The sequence below is a fragment of the Crocuta crocuta genome, unplaced genomic scaffold, assembly GCF_008692635.1.
Source record: "Crocuta crocuta isolate KB4526 unplaced genomic scaffold, BGI_CrCroc_1.0 scaffold167, whole genome shotgun sequence".
NCBI lineage: Eukaryota > Metazoa > Chordata > Mammalia > Carnivora > Hyaenidae > Crocuta > Crocuta crocuta.
The window spans coordinates 7836171-7847590 of NW_027532406.1; the positions used below are offsets into that span (position 1 = coordinate 7836171).

The 11420-nt window shown below is 36.1% G+C and overlaps 1 protein-coding gene across 1 annotated transcript in view; it reads left to right on the top strand.

Annotated features, from left to right (window-relative positions):
* CTNNA3 (catenin alpha 3) overlaps window positions 1-11420 on the top strand; it is a 1601461-nt gene that overhangs the window by 1619 nt on the left and 1588422 nt on the right. The window lies entirely within an intron of this gene.

Consider the following 11420-nt stretch of genomic DNA (forward strand, 5'->3'; position numbering starts at 1 on the left):
AAGCGAGAGCCTTAAAAATATGTATATACAGCTTTCAAGTACCTTTATGTAAATACTCTTGTTTTATAGTAAAGAAACCTGTGTGAGGCAGACAGCATGGTTAATCCATCCTTATCATAGATGAGGAAATTGAACCTAGAGAATTTCAATGACTTGTCCCAAAGCACATGGTGGCTCATTTGTCAAGTAGGAAATTATTTTTTAAATTAAAAATTTTTTTAATTTAAAAATACAAAAATGTATGAGAAAAGCCGCTATTTAAGAAATTCTTGATAAAGTCTTTCATGAAGTCAATAATCCTTTCATAATATACTTCATGATTCTCTGACTTATTTATTATGTAAGTCCAGATTTTATTTATTGGAGTTCTTAAAGCAGAGCTTAAAAAACTTATACAGTGCTGTAGATTTAAATTTTTTGTTCTTAACCCAAAATTTGTGAGGGAACTTCCTGGCGGGCTTNTTATACCTTCTAAGACAACTTATCCCTTTTTCTTTTTTATTCAAGTATATTTAACATATAGTGTTTTATTAATTTCAGGTGTGCAATATGGTTCAACAGTTCTATACATTTCTCAGTAATAATCATGATAAGTGTACTCCTAATTTCCTTTATCTATTTCACCCATTTCTCCATGTCCCCTCTGGTAAACACCAGTTCTCTGACTTTAAGTGCCTGGTTTTTGTTTTTCATTTTTTTTGGTTTGTCTGTCTTTTTTTGTTGTTCATTTGTTTCTTAAATTTCACATATACATGAAATAATATGGTATTTTCTTTCTTTGACTGACATACGTCACTTAATATTATGCCCTCTAGGTCCATTCATGTTGTTGCAAATGACAATTTTTCATTCTTTTCTTAAATGACTGGGTAATATTCCAGTGTATATATACACTACATCTTTATCCATTCATTCATCGATGGACACTTGGGCTGTTTCCATAGTTTGGCTATTGCATATAATGCTGCAATAAACATAGGAGTGCATATATATAATTTTGAATTACTGTTCTTATATTTTTTTGTGTAAATATCCAATGGTAGAATTACTATATCATATGATGATCCTATTTTTAATGTTTTGAAGAGCCTCCATACTGTTTTCCACACTGGTTGCTGCAGTTTGCGTTCCCACCAACAGTGCATGAGGGTTCCTTTTTCTTTACATTCTTGCCAATACTTACCATTTTATGTGTTTTTGATTTTAGCCATTCTGATGTCTTTTCAGGTTCTCCACTCACATTATAAGTGGATTATTGTTTTTCTTTATTTTTTTTTTTGGTGTTGTATTATAGAAGTTTTTTATATATTTTAAATGTTTGTTTTTGGGGGGGTATGCATCTGCATGAGCAGGAGAGGGGCAAAGGGAGAGGGAGAGAGAGAATCACAAGCAGGCTCCACGCTGTCAGTGCAGAGCCCAGCACAAGGCTCAGTCTCACAAACTGTGGGATCATGACCTGATCTTACAGCAAGAGTTGGGCACTTAACCAACTGAGCTATCTAGACACCCTTCTTTATACATTTTAGATAATAATCCTTTATTGGATATATAATTTGTTACCACCTGTATTTTTTTCTAGGAATTTTAAGGTTTCAGGTTTCATATTTAGGCCTTTAATCCATTTTGAGAGTATTTTTGTGTGTGGTATAAAAAAGCAATCCACTTTCATTCTTTTGCATGTAGCTGTCCACTTTTCTCAGCACCATTTGTTGATGAGATTGTCTTTCCCCCTTGTTGACCAATTAATAAGTGTGGGTTTATCACTGGATTCTACTCTGTTCAATTGATCTAGGTGTTTTTGTGCCAGTACCAAACTGTTGTGATTGCTGCAGGTTTGTAGTGTATCTTGAAATCTGGGATTGTAATACCTCTAGTTTTGTTCTTTTTCAAGGTTTCTTGGGCTTTGGGGTCTTTTTTGGTTCTATACAAAATTTAAGATTATTCTACTTCTGTGAAATATGTTGTTGGGTTTTGATAGGGATTTCATTAAATCTATAGATTATTTTAGGTAGTATTGCCATTTTAAGAATATTGAATCATCTAATCCATCTATCCATGGAATATCTTTTCACTTGTTTGGGTCATCTTGAATTTCATCAGTGTTTTATAATTTTTGGAGTTTTCTTTCTTTCACCTCCTTGTTTAAGTTTATTCCTAAATCTTTTTTTCTTTTTTGGTGTAATTTTAAGTTGGATTGTTAAATCATCCCTTTTTCCAAGGCTATAAAGCACTCAAAGGTTACTTGAGTGAGAAACTGCATTGATTTTACCTCTGATACTTCATTCATTCATTCTTTCATTTCATTTTGAGAGAGAGAGAGAGAGAGAGAGAGAGGGAGGGCAGAGAGAGAGGGAGAGAGAATCTCAAGCAGGCTCCATTCTGTCAGCATAGAGCTGGATGCTGGGCTCCTTCTCACAAACTGTGACATCATGACCTGAGTCGAAAACAAGAGCCTGATGCTTAATTGACTGAGCCACCTGAGGCACCCCAAATCTGAAACTTTAAAAATGTTCTTCTTTTCTTCTTTGTGGGGTAGATGGTGGGGAGGGGAGTTACTCAGAATAGATTTGTACATGATTTTATTTAGCACACCCATAGAAGGTATCTGGGAACACAAAATATATACTTCATTAAAATCCCTATTTTAGCCACCTACTGAATTCTCTCATGTTAAAAAGAAACAAAAAATGTATTGCTTTTCTGATAAAGTTCACTGAAAAAAATGGAAAAGCAAAACAAAATAAAACAAAACAAAAAAAAAGAGGTAAACAATGTTTTGCTGTATTTACTTACAATACACTAAAATTATGGGTGATTTTTATTGTTCTTAGAGTTTTTTTATAATATTAAAGAACTTATATGTTTTATATAATTTACATCTCATATATATGAAGAATATATGTAAACAAGGTGGAAATAATACTGTATATGTAAGTTTTTACTTCACTTTCCTGTTTAAAATGATATTTTGATAATTTCCCCAATCTTTGTAAGCATGAATTCATAAAATAGCTGTTATCCATCATATTGCTGCATCAGTTTTCTTTATTTTTTTATTTTTTAAAATTTAATTTATTTTTAAAATTTACATCCAAGTTAGTTAGCATATAGTGTAATAATTATTTCAAGAGTAGATTCCTTAATGTCCCTTACACATTTAGCCCATCCCCCCCCAAAACCCCTCCAGTAACCCTCTGTGTGTTCTCTGTGTTTAAGAGTCTCTTATGTTTTTGTCCCTCTCCCTGCTTTTATATTATTTCTGCTTCCCTTCCCTTATGTTTATCTGTTTTGTATCTTAAAGCCTTCATGTGAGTGAAGTCGTATGATCTTTGTCTTTCTCTGACTGACTAATTTCACTTAGTAAAATACACTCTAGTTCCATCTACGTAGTTGCAAATTGCAAGATTTCATTCTTTTTGATTACCAAATAATACTCCATTGTATATATATACCATACCACATCTTTATCCATTAATCTGTCGATGGACATTTTGGCTCTTTCCATACTTTGGCTATTGTTGATAGTGCTGCCATAAACATTGGGGTGCATGTGCCCCTTTTGAAACAGCACACCTGTATCCCTTGGATAAATACTTAGCAGTGCAATTGCTGGGTTGTAGGGTGGTTCTTTTTTTAATTTTTTGAGGAGCCTTAATATGGTTTTCCAGAGTGGTTGCACGAGTTTGCATTCCCATCAACAGTGCAAAAGAGATCCTCTTTCTCTGCATCCTCAGCAACATTTGATGTTGCTTGAGTTGTTAATGTTAGCCATCCTGATGGGTGTGAGGTGGTATCTCATTGTGGTTTTGATTTGTATGTCCCTGATGATGAGTGATGAACTTTTTTTTCATGTGTCTGTTAACCATCTGGATGTCTTCTTTGGAAAAGTGTCTATTTATGTCTTTTTCCCATTTCTTCACTGGATTATTATTATTATTTTTTAAAATTTATTTCTAGGAGAGAGAGAGAGAAAGCGTGAGCAGGGGAGGGTCAGAGAGAGAGGGAGTCACAGATTGAAACAGGTTCCAGGCTCTGAGCTGGCAGTCAGCACAGAGCCCGACGCGGGGCTCGAACCCACGAACCGCGAGATCATGACCTAAGCGAAAATCGGACACTTAACTGACTAAGCCACCCAGGCGCCCCTGGATTATTTGTTTTTTGTGTGTTGAGATTGATAAATTCTTTATAGATTTTGGATACTAACCCTTTATCTGATATGTCATTTGCAAGTATCTTCTCCCATTCTGTCGGTTGTCTTTTAGTTTTGCTGATTGTCTCCTTCGATGTGCAGAAGGTTTTTATTTTGATGAGGTCCCAATAGTTCATTTTTGCTTTTGTTTTCCTTGCCTCTGGAGTAAGAAGTTGCTGCGGCCAGTGTCAAAGAGGTTTTTGCCTGCTTTCTCCTCAAGGATTTTGATGGCTTCCTTACATTTAGGTCTTTCATCCATTTTGACTTTATTTTTGTGGATGGTATAAGAAAGTGGTCCAGATTTCTTCTTTTGCATGTTGCTGTCCACTTTTCCCAGCACCACTTGCTGAAGAGACTGTCTTTATTTCATTGGATATTCTGTCCTGCTTTGTCAAAGGTTAGTTGGCCGTATGTTTGTGAGTCCATTTCTGGCTCCTCTATTCTGTTCCATTGATCTGAATGTCTGTTTTTGTGCCAGCACCATACTGTCTTGATGATGACAGCTTTGTAATATAGCTTGAAGTCTGGGATTGTGATGCCTCCTGCTTTGGTTTTCTTTTTCAAGATTGCTTTGTCTCTTTGGGGTCTTTTCTGGTTCCATACAAATTTTAGGATTGTTTGTTCTAGCTCTGTGAAGAATGCTGGTGTTATTTTGATAGCGGTTGCATTGAATACGTAGATTGCTTTGGGTAGTATTGACATTTTAACAATATTTATTCTTCCTATCCAGGAGCATGAAATCTTTTTCCATTTTTTTTTGTTGTTGTTTTGTGTGTCTTCTTCAATTTCTCTTATAAGCTTTCTATAGTTTTCAGTATATAGATTTTTCACCTCTTTGGTTAGATTTATTCCTAGGTATTTTATGGTTTTGGTGCAATTGTAAATGGGATAAATTTCTTGATTTCTCTTTCTATTGCTTCATTGTTCATGTATAGGAATGCAACCAATTTCTGTGCATTGATTTTCTATCCTGTGACTTTGCTGAATTCATGGATCAGTTCTAGCAGCTTTTTGATGGGATCTTTTAGGTTTTCTGTATAAAGTATCATGTCATCCGTGAAGAGTGAAAGTTTGACCTCCTCCTGGCTGATTTGGATGCCTTTTATTTCTTTGCGTTGTCTGATTGCTGAGGCTAGGACTTCCAATACTATGTTAAATAATAGTGGTGAGAATGGACATCCCTGTCCTGTTCCTGACTTTAGAAAAACTGAGAGATTTACCCATTGAGGATGATATTAGTATTGAGTCTTTCTTATATGGCTTTTATGATCTCGAGGTATGATCCTTCTATCCCTACTTTCTTAAGGGTTTTTATCAAGAAGGGATACTGTATTGTGTCAAATGCTTTCTCTGCATCTATTGAGAGGATGATATGGTTCTTGTCCTTTTTTTTATTGATGCGATGAATCACATTGATGTTTTGTGGATATTGAACCAGCCCTGCATCCCAGGTAAATCCACTTGGTCGTGGTGAATAATTTTTTAAATGTATTGTTGGATCTGGTTGACTAGTATCTTGTTGAGGATTTTTGCATCCATGTTCATCAGGGAAATCGATCTATTGTTCTCCTTTTTAGTAGGGTCTCTGTCTGGTTTTGGAATCAAGGTAATGCTGGCTTCATAGAAAGATTTTGGAAGTGTTCCTTCCATTTCTATTTCTTGGAACTGCTTCAAGAAAATAGGTGTTAACTCTTCCTTAACTGTTTGGTAGAATTTTTCTGGAAAGCCATTTGGCCCTGGACTCTTGTTTTTTGGGAGGTTTTTGATTACTAATTCGATTTCTTTACTGGTTATTGGTCTGTTCAAATTTTCTATTTCTTCCTGCTTCAGTTTATATGTTTCTAGGAATTTGTGCATTTCTTCCAGATTGCCCATTTTATTGGCATATAATTGCTCATAATATTCTCTTCTTATTGTTTTTATTTCCGCTGTATTTGTTGTGATCTATCCTGTTTCGTTTTTGATTTTATTTATTAGGGTCCTTTCCTTTTTCTTTTTGATCTAACTGGCTACTGGTTTATCCATTTTGTTAATTCTTTCAAAGAACCAGCTTCTGATTTTATTGATTTGTTCTACTGTTTTTTGTTGTTGTTGTTTCGATAGCATTGATTTCTGCTCTAATGTTTATTATTTCCTATCTTCTGCTATTTTTGTGTTTTATTTGCTGTTCTTTTTTTCAGCTCTTTAAGGTATAAGGTAGGTTTTGTATCTGGGACCATTCTCCCTTCCTTAGGAAGGCCTGTATTGCTATATACTTCCCTCTTATGATCGCCTTTGCTGTGTCTCAGAGGTTTGGGCTGTGGTGTTATCATTTTCAATGGCTTCTGGGTACTTTTTAATTTCTTCTTTAACTTCTTGGTTAGCCCATTCATCTTTAGTAGGATGTTCTTTGGTCTCCAACTATTTGTTATCTTTCCAAATTTTTTCTTGTGGTTGATTTCAAGTTTCATAGTGTTGTGTTATGAAAATATGCACAGTATGATCTTGATCTTTTTGTGCTTGTTGAGGGCTGATTTGTGTCCCAGTATGTGATCTCTTCTGGAGAATGTTCCATGTGCATTGGAGAAGAATATATGTTCTGCTGATAAAATGTTCTGAATATAGCTGTTAAATCTATCTGGTCCAGTGTGTCATTCAAAGCCAATGTTTCCTTGTTGATATTCTGTTTAGATGATCTGTCCATTGATGTAAGTGGGGTGTTGAAGTCTCCTATTATGATTGTATTATTATCAATGAGTTTCTTTATGTTTGTGATGAATTAATTTATGCATTTGGGTGTTCCATATTTGGAGCATAAATGTTTACAGTTGTTATGTCTTCTTGATTAGATCCCTTAATTACAATATAGATGCCCTTCTTCATCTCTTGTTAGTGTTTTTATTTTAAAGTCTAGATTGTCTGATATAAGTATGGCTACTCCGGCTTTCTTTTGGGGACCATTAGCATGATAGATGGTTCTCTATCCCCTTACTTTCAGTCTGAAGGTGTCTTTAGGTCTAAAGTGGGTCCCTTGTAAACAGCATATAGATGGATCTTGTTTTCTTATCAATTCTCTTACCCTATGTGTTTTGATTGGAGCATTTAGTCCATTGACGTTTAGGGTATGTACTGAAAGATATGATTTTATTGCCATTATGTTTCTTGTAGAGTTGGAGTTTCTGGTGGTGTTCTCTGGTCCTTTCTAGTCTTTGTTGCTTTTGTTCTTTTTCTTCTTTCTTTCTTTTTTCTTCTTTCTTTCTTTCTTTCTTTCTTTCTTTCTTTCTTTCTTTCTTTCTTTCTTTCTTTCTTTCTTTCTCTTTTCTTTTCTTTCATCTTTTCTCCCCTCAGAGAGTCCCCCTTAAAATTTCTTGTGAGGCTGGTTTAGTGGTCGTGAACTCCTTTAGTTTTTGTTTGTCTGGGAAACTTTATATCTCCTTTTATTTTGAATGACAGCCTTGCTGGTTAGAGAATTCTTGGCTGCATACTGCATATTTTTCCAATTCAGCGCATTGAATATATCCTGCCACTCCTTTTTGGCCTGCCAAGTTTTTGCGGATAGGTCTGCTGCAAACCTGATCTGTCTTCCATTGTACGTTTTTTATTCCCTTGCTGCTTTCATGATTCTTTCCTTGGCTGAGTATTTTGTGAATTTGACTATGATATGTCTTGTTGGTGGTCAGTTTTTGGTGAATCTTGTGGGAGTCCTCTGTGCTTCCTGGATTTTGATGTTTGTTTCTTTCTCCAGGTTAGGAAAGTTTTCCACTATGATATGCTCACATAACCCTTCTACCCCTTTTTCTTTCTCTTCATCTTCTGGGACCCCTGTGATTCTTATGCTGTTTGTTATTAATGAGTCACTGATTTCTGTAATTCTTAAATTGCGCTCTTTTGACTCTTTTTTTTTTTTTTGCTTCATTAGTCTCCATAATTTTGTCTTCTGTATCAACTGATTGACTGCTCTGCCACATCCAGCCTTGCCGCTGTGGCATCCATTTGAGATTGCAGCTCAGATATAGTGTTTTTTATTTCATCCTATTTTTTAATTCTTTTATTGCCATAGAGAGGGATTCTAATTTATTTTCAACCCCAGCCTGTATTCTTATTATTGTGATTCTAAATTCTGGTTCATACATTTTGCTTGTATCTGCATTGATTAAGTCCCTGGCTGTCATTTTTCCTGTCCTTACTTTTGGGGTGAATTCTTTTGTCATTTTTAGGGAAGAAAAGGAAATAATAAGGTAAAAAATAAAATTAAAAATAACATGCACACACACAAATCAAATAAATGATGCCAGATCCTAGGTTTGTTTTGGTCTGGTTATTGAAAGGAGCTTGCTAGATTAGAGAAAGAAAAGAAAAAAGAAGGAAAACATTTTAAAATTTGAGAAAATGAATACAGTGAAATAGAATAAATTGAAATGATGGACGTAAAATAGAATTTGAAAAGTTTACCAAAAAGTAAATAATTTAGTATAAAACAAATAAAAATGTTTTTAATAAAAATAGAAAATAAAAATAAATTTTTTATTTCTGTATTCAAAAAACAGAAAAGAAATGAAAAAAAAAAGAAAATTGAATAGATGGACCAATGAACAGACTGAAATATGATTAAAATTACATCATTTTCCCCTAGAAGTCAAACTATGAAGCACTTTATAGTCCATAAACTAAGCAGGCAGAGATATTTGTGGGGTTCCTGAAGACCAAGGTTGGCCCAGCATTGAAATCGTGTTACCCAGCTACCAGTCTCTAGTATCAGAACTCTGTGCTCTTCCCGACTAGCAATCGCACACCTGTCCTTTGTCTCTGGCTTCTGTCCACTCGCCACTTTTACACTGTGGCCAAGCCATCAACTTGCCAGGTGGTAGGTACCTCCCTCCTGTTATCTCAGATTTGGCTGTGTTTCCCCACCCCTCATTTCTGAAGGACTGTGGTTTTGACCCGCTCAGATCCTCTGGGAGAGGGTCTCACTGAGCAATGGCTGGATGCTGGCCATACCCAGGAATGCTCATGGAACTGCTGCTGTGCCCAGAGACTGTGGCTGGATGCCAGCTTGCCCCAGAAAAAGTTCACACGGTCATGTAGCAGCAGCTTTTCAGGGATTATGGAAAATCACAACACTCATCTGCCACCAGGCTTCATCCTTAATGTCCCTGTTCCAGCACCAGCAAATGTGGTTCTCTGGGGTCTGCTGTGACCGGGTGGCTGCACAGCCTCTACCAAATGTCCTTCCAGCAGTTGAACCACTTCTCTCCGTGTGCTCCAAGGACCTTCCAGACCCCACTCTGCTCCCGGGGATTTGCCCTTCCCACCAGAGCTCTGCTAGGAATTGATCTGCAGAGTTTCAGACTCTGCACTCCCTCTGTTTATAGAGTCTTAATGGAATTTAAACCCTGTCCTTTCTCCTTTCTCCCTTTTTAGTTCAGTCCCTGCAGCTGTTTCCACTTTTCCACTTTCTCTCCAGCTGCTTTTGGGTGGGGTGCTTTTCCCATACTCACCCCTCATCTCCTTCTCTCCACAGGCAAAAACAGCTCCCTGTCCTCCATGGCTTCTCTTTCCCCAAGTCCACCTCTTTGCGCAGTGTACCTACTGAGTTCTGTGGTTCAGATTGTTGTGTTAATCCTCACATCAGTTTTCTAGGTGTGCAGGATGGTTTATTGTTGATCTGGCTGTATTTCATGGACATGAGATGACAAAAACTTCCATGCTGTTCTGCCATCTTGGCTCCTCCCTACCAGTTTTCTTTAAAAGTTTATGTATTTATTTTGAGAGAGAGAGAGCATGCTCAAGCATGTGAGAGCATGAGCTGGGGAGGGGAGAGAGAAAGGGAGAGAGAGTAGAGAGGGAAGCCTACTTCCAAGTAGGCTTCATTCTGTCAGTGTGGAGCCTGATGTGGAGCTTGAACTCATGAACTGTGAGATCGTTACCTGAGCTGAGATCAAGAGTCAGACACTCAACTGACTGAGCCACCCAGGCTCCCCTGCACCATAATTTTTTAAACTAGACTCCCATTTTGGGACATTCAGGTTGTTTCTGCTTTTTTTTACTGTTAAAAGTAATGCTGTGCTAAATATCTTTGTATATAAATTTTGTCATCAGTTCAAATTTTCTCCCTAGGATTAGTTACTACATGTAAAAGTAAGTGAGCAAGACATGAGAATTGTTATGGTTTTTGGTGAAAATTTTAAAATGAATTCTCACAAGTCATTTAAGATTTTGTTCCTCTGCAGTTACTAGATGTGAGTAGGGTAATGGCCTTCATTTAGTGATGATGGCTAGTACATTAATATGACTGCATAACCTTCATTTGTCTCATAAGAGTAGAACATTAGAGTTGGTCGCTTAAGACTTGGGACGCCTGGGTAGTTCAGTTGGTTAAGCATCTGCCTTCAGCACAGGTCATGATCTCACAGTTTGTGGGGTCAAGCCCCAGATCAGGCTCTGTGCTGACAGCTCAGAGCCTTGAGCCTGCTTCAGATTCTGTGTCTCCTGTTCTTTCTGCCCCTCCCCTGTTCATGCTCTGTCTCTCTCTGTTTTTCAATAATAAATAAACGTTAAATTTTTTTTAATAAATGGTGCCTTGCTAGTTACAAAGGCTGCTGACATAGTGTTTATGAAAATATATAATATCATTATGAAGAAACTACTTTTTATATTCTAACTGAAACCAATAGATATTTTGCCTTAGTCAAGTACATTGATAAAGCAGTCAATAGGGAGTATTTAAGTAAATTCACATTGAAGAGTATGCTGGTTACAGTTTATGTGTATTTCCTGGCATGTTTAAAAACTATTATAATAATCTATAAACATTTAATTGGTGAAGATTAAATGGTGAAAATGACCTGTAATAATTTTATTTCACTGGAAAGAAATTTAACTCTTTGTTATCATGCTTATTCCTTCACAGGGGTTTAAATATGATGCCTGGACTCAGACTTTTCATGGTTTACAAGTAGATGTGTCAGGGAAAGGGAAACTAGTATTTATTATATGCTAGATAGTTCTCAGTTATATGTAAGTGTAGTTGCTAATTTTATGTTCCTTAAGATTGTTGTGAATGTTTTTGAACATGTTTCTTGATTTCTTAAAGGCAGTTTGGTATACCAGTTCACCAATATTCCAGTTAGAGAAAAGTTTCTAGACCTTAGCAAGATTCAAGTCAAATTAAATTAAAAAATATTAATAATTTATAGAATATTTACTATGTTCAGAAAATATTCTACAAAGAATAATTCTGGTGCAGCAAATT